This window comes from Mesocricetus auratus, unplaced genomic scaffold, assembly GCF_017639785.1.
Source record: "Mesocricetus auratus isolate SY011 unplaced genomic scaffold, BCM_Maur_2.0 Super-Scaffold_15014, whole genome shotgun sequence".
NCBI lineage: Eukaryota > Metazoa > Chordata > Mammalia > Rodentia > Cricetidae > Mesocricetus > Mesocricetus auratus.
Genome location: NW_024429186.1, coordinates 13,267,115 through 13,283,992, shown reverse-complemented (window position 1 = coordinate 13,283,992; position 16,878 = coordinate 13,267,115). Strand labels below are relative to the sequence as shown.

The 16,878-nt window shown below is 43.3% G+C and overlaps 1 protein-coding gene across 1 annotated transcript in view; it reads left to right on the top strand.

The window, feature by feature from the left end:
• Positions 1-449: 449 nt before the first annotated feature.
• The window catches only part of Vrk1 (VRK serine/threonine kinase 1), a 71,267-nt gene continuing 54,838 nt past the window's right edge, over positions 450-16,878 (top strand). The window contains exon 1 of the mRNA XM_021226156.2: positions 450-583. The gene's annotated coding sequence lies outside the window, so the exon portion shown is untranslated. The remainder of the gene's footprint in view (positions 584-16,878) is intronic.

The following is a 16,878-nucleotide window of genomic DNA, read 5'->3' as shown; positions in this document are numbered from 1 at the left end:
AAGAATATCACTAACACAACCCAAACCCAAAGCCTTTCCCAGGGCTTCAAAAGACTCAGTTCCAAATTGAGGCTTGGAAGCCCACGCTTCCCAATCCTAGGACAATGGAGACAAGTGCAAAGACACCGAGAAGGCCTTCGAAATTTGAAATAAGTCTCTTTGTCTACACGTTTAATAAATCAAGCTTCACTGAGCTCTGGTGATATTTATTTCGGTTCTTACAGCTTTGAGAGGCACAGTATGCGGTTAAGACAGCGATCGGCCTGTACAGCCTGTAAACCACACTTCCCAGAAGCCCTCGGGCTCACAGGACTCCCCCAGCCCCCCCCCCCCACCGTCTCTGCGGTTCAAAGACTACAATTCCCATCATGGAGCGAGCGTAAGGACCACAACTCCCGGCGTGCCCGCAGAGGTAGCCGGGAAGCGCGACTTTCCTCTCGTCCCGCCTCTCCCGCTGCTCGCAGCCAATGGGAAGGCTCGGTACTGCACGGTGTGGCGGGGACGGCGTTGTGGACAAGTTGCGAGTCGAGGAAAGCGGCGGGAAGTTCGTACTGCGCTGTGGACCGCGAGTTGACAACTCTGGGTAGGGAGATGGAGGTGGCGATGGTGGTGGTGGCGGGACTGTGGGTGCGGCGTCGCTTCAGAGCGGCGCCTGCTCGTCCCGGCCTCCGGCGGCGCCGCGACCGGGTCGGGCCTGCCCGGGAACCCTCGCTTCTTAGCCTGCTCACGGTGCTGCCGGGAGCCCGGATCTAGAAGGACGCCCGAAACGGGGCTCGGGCCAGGGTGGCGGACAAGGGGTGACAGGGACCTGGCCCCGGGCTGAGCCCACCTCTTCCTCAGCAGCGGTGCGGTGAGACCTGAGGGCGCATCCCGCCGGCCGCCTGGTTCTCCCTCCCTTCCTGGCTTTGCTCCTCTGGTCCCCACCGCAGGGGCCCTATTTTCCCGTGCAGCGTCTTCAAAGGCAAGCTTAGGTTTCCTCCAGCGTCGAGGTTTGTTTTAGACGGTTTCCAGTCCAAATAGCGTTAGCTATCAAATCGCACCAGAGTCTTTCGAGTGACGGGGAGGGAGGCCGACACGCTAGAGTCCTGATGAGGTTACCCGTTTCTTTCTCTTGTCTCATCTTTCCCTCTCCCACTGCTCTTGGAACAATTTGGAAAGACGATTGAGAAGGTGGTGGTTAAACTTAGGGGATCGTTGAAGAGCTTCATGAATTAATTCTTTGCTCTCTCTTTTAAAACCGGAATTGTCCATCTGTTGAGTCTGGAATCCAAAACATTAAAAAACAAAAAACAAAAAACGTAGAACAGAATTTATTTCTAAGAGTTCAGGAAGCTGGGCATTGGTGGCGCACGCCTTTAATCCCAGTACTCGGGAGACAGAGGCAGGCAGATGTCTGTGAGTTCGAGGCCAGTTCGGTCTACAGAGCGAGTTCCAGGACAGCCTCCAAAGCAATACAGAGAAACCCTGTCTCAATAAGTAATAAAATAAAATAGTTCAGGAGAAAGGCATCTCAGTTTTTTTTTTGTGACATGCTGATCATAATGTTTGAGGAGATTTAATTTAGAATTATGATGGGAATTAAATTTCTGGTCAGTTAAGATAATGCTCAACTACTTGTAGAAAGGAATGTAAGTTGACATCACTTGATAATGGCTTTCCCTGTTGTGCCTCCACAGATGGCAGCCACGACAACTCAGCTTTGCTGCTCGTGTCTGTGTTAACACAGGAACGTGGGTTGGATAACGAATGTGTGTTACGCATTACTGGTTCCGTACAGCGCTAGTATCCAGTGCAGATATCACTTTGGTAACTAGTGGCTGCTGCTTGTGCTTGGCATTGCAGACACGACGAGAGAATATTTGTTAAACAAATGAGATGATGGAGCTGATGTGTTTAGCAGGGAGCCTGGGAGCCTGGCATCTAATAAGTTGTTGAGTGCCCAGGGAATGGTTATATGGAAGGCTTATGCTGAGTCTTATTCAAGTATGCCTGTGTATGTTTTAAAAATAACAGCAGTACATTTAAAATGTTGACAGGCCCTAAAATTACATTTCTTACAGGAAACAGGCCAGTTTTTCTTAGCTTTGAGAACCTAACGTGAAATAATAATAAATGAATGTCCCAGATGTCTAGGAAAGACAAAGATTTAAAGATTTAAACTTTGACTTTTTTTTTTCTCCTTAAGGACACCTCTAATAGACTTGTTATGAATAGGATTTGATTTGGAAAGTAAAACGTTAAGGTATTTTTGATTTGAAAAATAAACAGATTTGGAAGTGGAATTTACCTGTCATCAGTTACAGAAGGGTGACTCCTGAGTTTATGCAAATGAGCAAGGCTCTTGTCTGCCAGCATCAGGCTGTGAGTTCTGCTGCCTTGTGAGTGTGAGGTGAGGCTGTGGGGGAAGTTGGTCTGGATGGGTCACCAATGGATTGGTGACTAGATGGGCTTAGAGCCTGTGTTTTAGACTGGCAGGGTATTTTGAAATGCTTGTCAAGGTTCTGTTTGAGTGTGAGAGGACACAGACTGACTCACTCCCCTGAGACCACATGGCTACTGCCAAGCACAAACCTATTCTGTCAAATGGTTTTGTTGAAGCAATAGAATGTGAGGTGAATTTAGAAGGCTGGTGTCTTCAGCAACCAAGCCTTTAGCTCAGTGGTGAAACTTTCAGCCCATATTTGCTTGGCTGTGTATGCAGTTGTCATTGTAAAACCATAAGGATGGCCTCTGAGAAAGCTCGCCAAACCCTTGCTGCTGAGTAACTTGGTGCACTTTTCTGGTAGTCTTGCTGCATTTCTGAAATCTATGGGCTCAAACTCAAGTACATATTTCTTTTGGGTGCGCTGTATACGTAGTGCTTGATTTTTTATTAACTTAATTTTAGGTTTTTGAGAAGGATCTAACTGTTCAGTCTATGCTGCCCAAGAGCTCAGTGTGTATTCCAGGTTGGCGGGAGCTTACAGCAACCTTCCTAGTGTTCAGCTTATGAGTGTGTGATGGTTGGGGTAGTGTGCATGCCTCACCTAGTTAGGCAGGGCTTTAAAAGAAGCTCTGCAGAGCCTAGGGAAGTAAGAGATGTGTCCTGACCCCAGAGCAGGCATTACATTTATCAACAAGCACTGACTAATGACAAGGACATTTCACTGTCATTCTTTAATACCTTTAAGAATTTCTTCAGGTGCAACATGTTTGCTAACTTGGGGAAACTGATGTGAATCGTATTTAGGCTTCAGGTAAGGTAGTCCTGTGTTATGTTTGGACATCTCAGATTGTCAGGGACTGTGTGGCTACCCCAGTATGCTTATGCAGATGGATGGTGTGGCAGAGGCAGATTGATGCCTGCATAGATCCAGACCAGCTAGAGCTACAAAGGTGTATTTCTACAGGCTGACTACAGACATCACAGAGTGTGCATCTTTGAATTAACTGTAGCCATCACAGTACACTTATACAGATCGACTGCCACTGGGTGACATCATTTTATGGGCCTTCCCTATACTCAGTCATTGACTGACAGGCTGTTAGGTGGCTGGTGACTGCATTTTGATGAGTCTGCATCAGCTCCGTCTTACTGTGAGTGCCTGGTCCAAAGGATGGGAACCTGTGCTCTAGAATTTAAAAATTAAGATGGACTTATAGAGTAGTACTAAACATGCATATAAAAATCAATATATCAGTAAGCCACATGCATTAAGTAGGAAGAGACATTAAATAGAAGTCATAATTAAACAACAGAATAATTAGTTTGAAATTTTCGAATGTTCTGCCATATACTTTTAAAGCATCTATCACACTGACACTGGAAGGAAGTACACCCTACATAGCTCAGTGTCAGGAACAGATTGATTGCATGGGACTAAAAGTGAGGGTCTTATAATTGCTGTCTGTACATATCACTCTGAATCAGCTGGCTGGCTGCTGTCAGTGGGTGAGTAGCTACATCTCTAGACTTAGCTTCTTGTTTTAAGAACATCAGAGAGAACACATTATGTAACTGTCAATTTTTACTTAGAGTTAAAAAAAAAATCCAGAATTTGAAGTCTTATAGCCAGGATAGTGACAGCTTTACTTAAAGTTGCATTTCTCAAGTTATTTTACCAAGCATGTGTTGAACAGGTTCCATCTTTTAGCCTTACTCTGTCTTGCTGCATTGTGAGCCTATTTCAGGGTATTGAGTACTTAGAAAGTGTGACTAACCCTTTAGCCCTCATGGACTGAACTTACTGTTTTTACTGTAGACATCAGTGCCACCACCCCTGCCTTTATTATTTCATGTGACAGTGGCCATCAAGGTGCAGATTCTGTATAGTTACAAGTTCTCTGTTAGAAGTAATGAGAAAAAGTCTCCTTAGACATCAGAAAAGTTTTTAAATTGTGTTTTGTAAAACTGAATTTGGGTTATAATGCTTAGGAGGTTTAGCTCCCCCCTGTTTTTTTTTCCAGGCTTGCAGAATGTATTCCAGAAATCATGACTTGGAAATTTATGTTAGAACTTGCTAGTGGGTCTGTAAAATGTATAGATACAGACACTCAAATTAATTTGGCCGGTTTTCAAAAATTTAAACATAGACTTAACATAAGATCCCACAGTTGCACTCTCAGACATTTATTTATCCTAGATAAATAAAAACTTACATTTGTACAAAACTTTTTCCTTACTCCCTATCCTCAGGATGACAGAGAAGAAAAATGTGGCATGGCCGTACAGTGGAGCACCAGGCACCAGCAAAAGGAGTAGCTGTTGGTGCACACAGCAGTTTGCATGGGGCTCACAGGGTTTGTGCTGAGTGTCCGTAGCTAACTGAAGGCTGGGATCCCACAGCTAGGAGATTCTAATGGGCTGGAGAGAGGTTTCCGAGCAAGGAGCAGAGCCCTGCAGTTAGTTTGCAAACTTGCATTCTCCCCAAAGAAAGCAAGGGGCTTTTCTGTGAGGGAAGCTTGCACATTGTCACACAGGGAAGATGCCTCATCATGTGTGGAGGTGGTATGTTCATGAACATGCTCAGCGTGAGAAGGAACAGGAGCCTCCTTCCCTCAAATGTGTAGGAGCTTAGACTTAGAAAATGGCCAGCCAGTGCTGGTTTTGTAGCATTCTCCATGACAACATTGAAGAAATGGAAGGCAGGCTAGGATTTGCTTAGGTTAGGGCTGTTTCTTTGGGTGAAGGGCAGTCCTGTGTTCTGATTGTGGTGGTGGTTATGTGGATGTTTGAACATGATGAAGTGTAGAAACACTGAAATTTGAATAAGGAATTAGTTACTAGTGCTGCATTGTCAGTTTGCTAGTTTTAGTAATTGTTTATCCATTATAGGACTGTCTGTCATTTTATGTAGCCATTGAAGGGTGTGGTAATTATAGATAAAGCTGCTATGACGTTCATTTTCAGGTTTCTGTGACTGTAAAGCTTGTATTTTTTTCTAGGATAAATGCCCAGGAGTAACTGTCGGGTTGTGTGGTGTGTGTGCTCAGCTTACGGAACTGCCAAACTTTGCCGGTGTAGCTGCAGTGTCTTGTAGTCCAGCCTTCACTCTGAGATCCAGCTCTGACTTTCATTTGTACTTCCCTGAGGGCTAATCTTCTCCTGTGCTTATTTGCCTCTCGCTAGTCTTTGGTGACTTGACTCTTCAAGTCTTTTGCCCACTTTATAATTGGATTGCTTGCTTTCTTAGAGCTTTTAAAATATACTCTAGATTCATCTTTGCCAAATTCAGGGCTTGTGAGTATATTCTTTCAGTCCCTGGGCTTGTCTTTGCACTCTCCTACAGTGTTTTTTGCAGCACACACATCCCTTTGGAGAAGTATAGTTCATCACTTTGTTGATTGTGCCCTTGGTATCAGAACTCTGTGCCCTTGATCAGAGGGATGTTTGCGTATTTTCTTCTAGGTGTTCCACGATTTCATGTTCCTGTTTCTCATTTCTGTCATCTATTTTGGGCTAATGTTTCTACATGATGTGAGGTTTAAATCTTGGTTGTGTTCATCTGTAGATGTCTGCTTACTCCTAAACCATTTGTTGAAGGCTGCTCTTTCTCCATAGACTGGCTTTTAAAATCTTTGCAAAACAGTTGGCCATAGATCATGAACTGAATATCAAGATGAAGATGGGAGGGAATGAATGAGCAGTTAAGTAAATGTAAATGCAGATGTATGTAGGTGGAAAGGTCGGAGTCTCGACACAGTGGGAGTATGTGTAGAACAAAGTCGTGTCTGGGGAACTGTGTGTTTTGGAGTGAGCAGTGAAGGAGGTGTAGTTTAAGGCTGATGGTTAGTTGGTGAGTAGAAACAGCTGACTAGGTGGAAGGAAGTTCGAGCAGGAAATGACATTAAGGAAATGTGAAGGAAGACCAGGGGTAACCATGACTCTTGACTTACTACTTTGTGTGACAAAGGTCCACTAGGAAACTAAGAGAGTGTTTTGTCATGTTGTTAAGCTCGAGTGCTTCTGGGAGCATGTGTCAGCTCTCTGTCTCTGCGACAGAGTGAATGATTGGCTTATGAGGAGGAAAGGTTGCTTTGGCTCACAGAGGTGCTAGCTCATAGCTGGTTCGCCTGTTACTTTGGGGTCGTGGTAGGGAAGACCATCATGGCAAGAGCGTGTGATGGAGGGAGCTGCTCACCTCCTAGTGTCCAGGGAACACAGAAAAATAGCAAGGGGCAGCATCACTTTTAAGGGCACATCTTCAGTGACCTTTCTTCTTTAGATCCCACCTCCTGATGGTCTCACTACGTCTCAGTACTGCCAGGACCTGGCGCCCAAGCCAGTACTACAGAACTCTTGAGGGTGTTATCCGGAATATATATAACAGAGGCTAATGGTATATTTTAGACTCTTGTCTTCAGTGATAGATATGGACAAATCTGGACTTTCAGACTCCTCAGTGTTACCTTTAGCAAATTGCACATGGAAAGAAGAATAGATTCCATTGGCTTGTTGTTGTAGATGACTTTTGAACTAAATCTGAAAAGGATACAAGAGTTGAATCACTGAGTCGATAAATATTTGATAAATAGATCTGTTGAGAAGAGTTGGTAGAACCAGATTTATTTGTGATGACAGAGAAGGACCTCAGGTGTTCCGTCCATCCATCAGTATGTCCTGACCTGGGCAGAGGGTGGCGATGCTCAGCTGCCCTTCTCGATCGTGAGGACCAAATAAAGAACACTGGCTCCTAGTGATGTGATGTGGCTTAGTCTTAGGAAGATGCTGCCATCCGGAAGTTCTTTACCAGTAGGATGGTAGCTAGGTTAGGGCATTTTGCTCCTGGTCGGCTGTGATAGAGAGAGCACTCCTAAGCCTTAAATTCCTCACTTAAAACTACTTGGCTTCTGCTTATCACCCACTAATGTTCTTGATTCCTTTCCTCCTACAAATTATACATTGCCCCCCTCCTGCTCACCCTGCATTTAAAAAGGTCGTGTTGAACATACACTTCAGACTCTGTTGCTTTAACGGTAACCAGCTAACAAACAACTTACACAGTGTTAGACAGACTACTAGAGAGCAGTGCAGTTTTTGCTTTATTTAGAGTGGAAAACAGCATTCCATTGTTTTAAAACAGATGACTTGTTGAGTAACGGCTTTTGCTGCATGAAAGGATGGTGTGTGCAGATGCAGGGTACACAGAGCTATGCATCCGCTCACCTGTGCTCACAGACCCTTTCTGCTGACTTAGTCCGTTCCCTTCTATTGTCCAGATCCCGTCTGCTCATGTGCTGAGACTGATCAGAGTGTTTCACTCCTGATTGTGGCTCTTCCGTAGAACTGTCACAGAATTTTCCCCTCCAGAAGAGCAGGCTCTTACAGTGCTGTGCAAGCTGCCCATTTAAAACTATCATTGCTTGGCACCTATGCCCTAGTGACAGTTTGACCAACATGTGAGCAGGCACACTGCCATCCTGACAGATGGGTGTGAGTACAGGCAGCCAAGAAACCATGTATCTGCATCTAGTGTATTTGTTAAGGGCAGGATTCCCAGTTGGGATGTTCAAACGTCTGTCCATCCTGAGCTTTCACGCCTGTGGATAAAGGGATGTCATCATTAATCCCAGCTCTGGCTGAGATTGCATGGGTTTGTAAGAGTTCCTTGGCTCTTACAGAAGTAGGTGATTGGGGACAATCAGGATAACTGTGTCTCCTTCATCACAGGAATACTTCAAATAATCCTTTCCTCCAGCCAGAGAGGTTTGTAATGAGGGGAGACCTGTGTAGAACTGTCCTGATACTTCTGGAATGAATGTGGCTTTGTTTTCTGGAGCATGAAAGCTTCCAGAGTAATTTGTTCATGTTCTGTGCATCGATATATGTGTGTACATACCTACGTCCATTCATTCATGCTGTGTGTAGTGATGTATGTGTGTACATACCTGTGTCTACTCATTCATGCATCAATATATGTATGTACATACCTATGTCCATTCATTCATGCTGTGTGCAGCAATATATGTGTGTACATACCTATGTCCATTCATTCATGCTGTGTGCAGTGACATATGTGTGTACTTACCTATGTCTATTCATTCATGCTGTGTGCAGCAATATATGTGTGTACATACTTATGTCTATTCATTCATGCTGTGTGTAGTGATGTATGTGTGTACATACCTATGTCTATTCATTCATGCTGTGTGTAGTGATGTATGTGTGTACATACCTACATTTATGAGATTGGAGTCAAATCTGAGGTCAGGTGTTGACCTTGATTATGACATTAGGACAACCTAATTCAACACCATAGCAAGATGCAATAGTTCTGAGCTTACCAAGTTGGATGTGAGAATTACCTATGAAATGTACACATGAGTCTGACTCTATCATCATTTGAGTATCCTGGAAGGGAATAGCTTTTTTTTTAAATTAAAGTTACAGAAACAGTATAACACACACACACACACACACACACACACACACACACACACACACACACACACAGACACACACACACACACACAATTTTTTTTTGCAACTCAGTCTTTTTCTGTCTGTGACCTTACCTAAACCTTTTCTGGTGTACATGGTGGGGAACTCCAGTGACAGCAAACTGGTTACATCCAGTGCAGTGCTTCTCAGCCCTGGATTGTTGCCTGTTTAGATGCTTCATTCTTTGGTTGGAATCTGTCTGCATAGTAGGATGTGTGGCAGCCAGAGGGACAAAGTCAGCCTCAGTTAAGAGCCCCCACTCTAGAGACAGCCTACAGTGCTTTAAGTTTGAATGATCAGAGAATTCTTAGTCATCTGCTGCAGAACCAGCAGAATCTCTCTAAATGGAAATACCTACAGTGTGTAAACTCTGTCATACGACCTGGCTCCATGTCTGTTTACCAGTGACCTTCCTTTTTCTAAATTCTATTTTTAAGCTGTAGTGTCTAAAATGTAATCAGTTCTCCAGTCATGGCTTGATGCAAAGGACCTGGAGTTGCATGTCGACCCTTAATAGTGTCAGGAATGGGCGTTGGCTTTTCCCACACACCACAGTGTGCTAACATTTGCTGCCTCCTCACCATAGTGTGTACACAGTCTAGAGCTGAGTAAATCTCCTTTGTACCCAACTGGCTCTTTGCTGTAGTTCTGAATTAGTTTTGGGCTGCAAGTGTGGGAGCTTATGTTTGATTCTGTTAAATTTCCTTTTATTGAACTTAGCTAACTTTGACATTTTCAGATATTTTAGAATCCCAACTCTTGGTCAGATTGGATGTTTTGTTCTTAAGTATGGAATAATGCTGTCAGTTGGGACTGGAAATCTAAGAAAAAAGCATGTGCACATACATGTCCTCGAATTGCAAGGAGCACTGAGAAGAGAAGCCTGGGAGCCCTAATATGAACAGACAGCCGGACAGTGAGGTAGCCCAGGAGACCAGGAAGGACAGTGATGGAGTGAGGATCAGATGTAAATATCTTGTAAGCTGCCAGGCTGTGCTCAGTACAGTAGTGGCTTCTTGAGTATAGAACAGCAGGCATGATTTCTGTCTGCCTTTCTACTTTAACTACCATTGGGATATAGAATGCATGACTGTGGTCGAGTGGCTTTGTAATAATTGCTTTACAGAGACAGACAGACCATTAAGGCCTAATGAGCCTGGAAAGTACAGATTTCTTCAAGATTGTAAGTTATTCTGGAAGTAGACCAAGGTATCTAGTCATTAAAGGGAAAGCCTTGGTAGGTTGGGGTCTTTCTTGGCTGGGTAGCAAGAGAGAGATGGTAAAGGGACTCAGAAGCTGTGGTTGTTAGAAGTGTGGTATATGGTTTTCTCAGACTTCTACCAAGGATTTGCCATCTGACATATTACCATTCTTTAACAGAAAGGGGTTCAGTGTGATTACACTTGTTGCAAAATTGTAATCTGCTAGATTTTCCCCCGTGATGCTGGGGATCTAACATGGGGCCTTGTGCATGGGAGGCAGGGGCTCTACCACAGAGCTACATCCCCAGCCTTAGTGTGTAACCTAACAGTCCTTTGGGCCAGAAGGAGCTCTTTAGAACCAAAGGAGGAATCTTTAAAAGAAGCTCTCAGTTCTAAGTCAGGGTTTTTGTAAAAGATCCCTGGAAAACCAAGAAGCCTTGGCTGTGTATAGTTTTCCTTTACAGAGTAGTTCTTGCAGGAGTGATAATCTTGTCTCACAAAACAACTCTTAATCAATCCCAGATCCAGACTAGCTGAGCTTCCAAAAACAAAGGCAAAGCCGTAAATCTGTGCATCTTTCTTAACTCAGTGATCGTCTTTTACACTCTACTAGCCATTTGTAACAATAAATACACATGCTTTTATGTTTTGCCACACATACTCATTTTATTTGGGTATATGTGTAGAATAGCTGATTGTAATGTGATACCTTTAGGAGATCCTAGCATACTGCCAGTTTTCTTTTCTTTTTTTTTTTTTTTTTGGTTTTTCGAGACAGGGTTTCTCTGTGGCTTTGGAGGCTGTCCTGGAACTCACTTGGTAGTCCAGGCTGGACTCGAACTCACAGAGATCCACCTGCCTCTGCCTCCCGAGTGCTGGGATTAAAGGCGTGCGCCACCAACGCCCGGCTACATACTGCCAGTTTTCTAAAGTGGTTGTACCAACTAACATTCCTACTAGCATGTGAGAGTCCACTCGTCAGTCATTCCTGCCTCCACATGCTGCAGTTGGCTAAATACTTTCTTGATTGTTTGAGACAAGGGCCTCACCTTATAGCCTAAGCTGGCCTGAAACTTGTAGCAACCCTCCTGCCTCAACCACTGTATCCAAGCAGCTAAACACTAAGCAAATGAATAAAGAAATGGCCTTTCTCCCATTTTAATGAGTTGTCTCTTCTGTTTCTCACTGAAATTCTGGAGTTTTATACATTTCAGTTTGACTTGCCTCTTCAGTGTTGGAGCAGTTTTGGGTGAACTAAAAAAACTCTAGTCACTTCCTGTTTGCCAGTCAGTGCTCTGGTTCCTCTTTTTTTTTGCTACCTTGTGGTCACAAAGGTGCTCTGGAGACAACTCTCTTGTGTCTACATTGGAAGCCTCCCCAGTTCCTTTCACACTTAGACCTGGGTGCCTCAGCAATATTTTTGTGTGCTGTACAATAGGAATGGAGCTTGCTAGTGTGGATGTAAAAACCATGACAGTGTCTCTGCTTAGCATAGCTCAGTCTGTAAAAGGCAGAGTCCAGTGGTGCACAGTCTCCAGAGGGCGGCAACCTGGGGAGAGTGGAGGAGGCTGTAGCCTTTGTTTTCATTCCCTGATGATCCGGTACATACCATTTGTGTGTGCATGTGTGCTTGTTAGCCACCTGTATGTCTGTGATCAAGGAATATTCATTCAAATCCTTTGCTCACTTTTAATTTTTTATTGAATTTATTAATGTTTCAGTGTTCACATTGACCCACCCACCCTCCCTTCCTCCTTCCTTCCTTCCTTCCTTCCTTCCTTCCTTCCTTCCTTCCTTTCTCCCCCTCTTTCTCTCTCTTTTTGAGATATGGTTTCTCTGCGTAACAGCCCAGACTGTCCTGGAACTCTCTCTGTAGATCAGGCTGGCCTTGAACTCACAGATACCTGCCTGCCTCTGCCTCCTGAGAACTGGGATTAACAGAATGCACTGCCACTGCTTGGCACACTGATTTATTTTTAGTCCTAAAGTATTTCCTCTTTGTTTTTCTTTCATTCTGTTCAGGGAGTGTTCACTCCGTGGTAGCAGGCAGTTAAGAGAATTCTTAGGCTGAGGTCATGCTTTTGTCGATCTCTAATGGGTCCCTCAGCAATCTGCTGGGACTGACCCTGGGTATCTCAGATTAGAAACACACCTGCTGGTCATTTCTATAGCACCTCTGTGGTTCACAACTGGTTCTAGAACAAATTGCCATTCCTCCTTCTTCAGACAGGAGGTAGAACCCTGGCTTAGGGTTTATTTCATTTTATAGGAGAGAAGGAAGAACTGGAGAAGTGGGCTGTTGACTGAGCTCAGGGGGGTGTTGGCGGGGGTGGTGGAGGAAGACCTGGGATGCGCCAGCCTATTCTTAGGAAGTATCTGCTGGTTTCTTGTCAGTAGGTCCATTTACTAAGCCCCAGGGATTCCTTAGTAAGATGGTTCCCAGCTTTGAGACTGGCACATGCACTGGACTCACATACTCGAGAACAACCTTGTTCTTTCTCTCTCTTGCTCTCGCTCTTTCTCTTTGCAGACAGGGTCTCACTGTGTAGTTCTAGCTGGCTTAAAACTTGCTATGTAGACCAGCGTGACCTTGAACTCACAGATGCCCTCCTGCCTCTGCCTCTGGAGTGCTGAGTTTAAAGATGTGTACCACGCCTTGCAACACTGCTTTCTTCAGTAGGCAAACTGATGTGACTCTTGAGTAGTTCGTTTTGTTAGGACTTTTAAATGTCAAAACAAAAATGATGCCATTTCTATGGTGGCTTGCTGAAGAGTCTGACTCTAGAATATAGTCTCAGGACATCTGTTGCTTTATGAACTGTTTGCTTTATATCCTGTAGTAGTTTTATCATGCCAACAAAACTTCTGTCAGTATATTCACGTTCACATGGACATGGACACACATGGACACATGGACACCCACACTGATATATATTTTCATGTTGCCGAGGCTGCCCTTACATTCCCTGATCCATGTAACTCCTCTATTTTAGCTTTCCAAGTAGCTGGTACCACAGGCGGTAGCCCCGCCTGTGCCTGGTAATAGAGTCATTTTAAAGTAGCATTTTTTCTGGAGCCCTCAAGCCGTGCTCTGTCATCTGCTTTTACTGGTTATCATTTTGCACCCCCTAGCCCCGTCACTACTATTCACTCTGCAGTCATTCCATAGAAGTGAATTGGAGGCAATGTGGTGTAGGCTCTTGTTTTTGCCCAAGTAGTTTTGTGGCATTTATGTGTATGGGTGTATTGTTAGCCATTAAAGGAAATGTTTTATCAACTTAGACTAATTTTTTGCAAGGGACTTGTTCTGCAGTATAACTCTTTAAAGTAGTTTTTGCAACAATTAACGCTTTGTATAGGTGGTTTAGTTGTGAGGCCATGGACAGATTATTTAATTTCATGTAAGCAGTTTCCCTGTATGTATACATATTGTTGTAGTACTTACATTTTGTGACTGTTATAAAATCAGAGATAATGTGTTTAAGTCTTTCAACATAGAGCCTGCTATGTAGTCGTTTAACAGTGATGGTTTATTTACATTCATTGGTATGTAAGAGCTGTGTGTTGTAATTAATGGTTAATTGAGTCTTCCCAGTGTAGATTCATTCATTCATTCATTCATTCATTCATTCATATTTTTTACTCATTTAGGATTAATTGAGCAAAAATAACAGATGATACTAATGTAGGAACATTATATCAATATTCATTTTCAGTTGCTAGTCTTCAAGAGATATAGTACTGTTTTTAAGCTAGAGTCAGTGTTGTGTAAAGAATGACTTAGGCTTTATTATCAAAGATACGGTATGACTTTTTTTGGGAAGAGGTGCTGAGAGTTGTTTTCTACAGTTGTTCATTGTTTGTGGTGTGACTTGAGGCTGATTGATTGCCCTGCATTGGCAAGTTCCAGATTAAGAGCCAAAAAGCTGCGGTTGATATTAATAAGCTTTACTGTTCATGAAGAATCGTTAAAATTAGCATTCTTTAAAAATTAATAGAGGTACACAGTTATAACTGTTCAAGGAGTGAAGACTAAACTTACTACCTCTAAGGCATTCTGTCACATTGACACAGTGATTCGAAGCTCCTAGAGGTGCCAGTCACACACATTCTGCTAGCCACAGCACTCATGGGTTGGCTGTCTGTTTTTTTGTGAATAGGATGCTGAAAAATACACGGGTACTTTTCACATACAGCTTTTCTTTAGGACACTCTACAGCTGTGTAAGTAGAGCCACTTCATTTCCAAAATTGTTTTCTGGCTAGGAGTGGTGGTTGGTGTATGCCTGCATTAATCCCAGCACTGTGGAAGCAGAGGCAGGCCTCAAACTCTGTGAGTTTGAGGCTACATAGTGAGATTCTGTCTCAAAATTAAAAGAAAAAATGTGTTCCATTGCTAAGTTCCCTGTGATGTAAGCTGAGGGTGTCTCTGGTCTTTTGTTATGCTACAGGATGCTGCAATTGTATGGATAGCATGATTGCTAGAAGTGAACTTGAGGTACCAAAGATCTTATCTTTTACAGATTTGATAGATAATGCCAAATTGATGGACCTTTTTTCTTATACTCTTAGCAACCCAGTTTATTTTCTGACTTGGAATTGGAGTAATCTGTAGCTTTTAATTTGTATTTGTATTGAACCTGTCTGGTGCAGGCAGTAGGGATGTATTAGTAATGAAAGAAGTCATATGAAGCAGTAGATAGGTACTACACTCTACCTGTTACATAACAGTGATGCTGAAAAATATTTTTGTTTGGAAAGCATGGAGAAAAATCCAGAATCCAAGGGAAGCAGCTATTTGTGAGGAGAGAGAACGAGAGGAGTAGCGTCCTCCTGAACCCACTTGGTCTTGTCCCGCCTATGTCCTTGATTTCATGAATGCTGTATAGAAATTAGAAAGTAAGATTGTAGCGGAAGAGGAAAGTGAGGTCATGTGCAGTCTGAGGAGCTGGAAACACTGATCTTAAATGTGAACAGGAAATGCCACTGAGAACTTGGGATGTGCTTTTCCTTTAAATCAATGTGTAGCTCTCGACTCCAAAGACCTGGAAGTGATCGTATTATACAGTGTTATGACAGTAGCATGGCATTATTGTGATGACAGTATGTCTAACATCAAGGGCAGTAACAGTCTTAGGATGTTTAGACCTCCAAATAGTCATTTTCACCTAAAAAGAAACAAGGTTCCTGTAGAAGTGTGGCTGAGGTTTGCAGCAGGAATGGGGAAGGGAACCTAGAACATCTTTCTCCAAGGCCTCTGGGCCTTAAGGTTTAGCAGTAGTGTCGCACTCTGTCCTGAGACGCTTCGTCCTGAGATCACTTAGTTGAGTTACAAGAGAAGTTCAGAGAAATGGCATGTTTTAAGGGAGTTTGTGACTCTGTTTTGGCTCACATTCATAGCTACCCTAGATGCAGGTGAGTCACAGGTACAGCATGAATGTGGTCAAAATGGAAAGAACATTGTTGAACCTGGAGTTGGCCTGTGCTCACAGGGAGGCTATGGGAAGGGAGTCAGAGCAGAGACAAAACCAAGGGTGCTGCTGCCTACTGGCTCCCCAGGCAAGGATGTGGCTGCGGCTTTATACACTGCAGATTCAGAGTGGTGGAGATGATGCACTCCAGCTGACAGCAGCCAGTGCAGAGAATCTTCTGTCCCCAGTTACTAAACAGATGCCAAGGCCTGAGACTCCAGTAACTTCTGTTTGTGCTCACTGTAGCCCTCCCTACACGGAGCAGTAACTTACTTTAACTGTAGTGTGTCCATGGTAGCCTTCGACAGTGAATGGCTGCACCAGAGGAGACCCAGTGAGTTAGCAAAAAGCATCCAAACAAAGAGCTACAGGAACAATATAGGAGCATATTCAACAAATTCAAATTCATGATATTTTACAGAAAGATAGCAGTGAGGGTGGCAAAGGGAGGTGGCACTTTGAGGTTCTGAAGAGCAGAGTCGCCATGTAAAAAGATTTCTTTGGAGACAGTGGGAAGACTGGAGTCCTTATTAGATGTTGAGAAATGAGAATTTTATAAGGTAATGAAAGATGGAGGGTGTTTCCATATGAAGTGCTATGATCATAGTCTGCAGTTTGCTTTAAGATGGTTTTAGGAGGGACTGGTGGAGTAGACCCAGTGTTGACAGCTGTTGAGGGGGGTGAGTATCTCGTGGCTGCGTACTGTGTCACTTTGCTGCTCATCGACTCTGAAATTTCTGCCAGGTGTGCTTCTGTGAATCCGCCTGTCCGTGTCACTTCTTTTCTTTCTTTGCTGGCTTTTGTCTAGTTTTCCTTATAATTTAAAGGGTTCTTTCAATAATGTGAAACAAACCTTTTGTCTTGTTTTGCAGATAGTTTTCATTTGTCTTTTGAGTTCATGGTGCTTTTCTTTTCTTTTTTTTTATAACCTGTGGTTGAATTTCCATTTTTATTTTGTCAGTTTACCACTTTTCTTTATGGCTTAAGTGTTTTTTGTGTGTATCTTATAAAAAGCTTTTTTTCAGAGGCTGAAAAGTTCTTTCTTTTTTTTAATGAATTTTTTAAATGCCTATAGCACACTACTGATGCGTTTTCATTATATAGTCTTTACTATTTTCCTAGCATATTTCAGGATATCCTCTTAGGGCTGGGCCCCAAGAATATATCAGGACAAATGCTCAGTAACTGTTCTGGGATAGATTTACCAGGATTCCCCAGAAGAACAACTATGAACAGAGTTTACAGGTGGATTCAGGAAACGTGTAGCATGTCTAAATTCTTTTTAA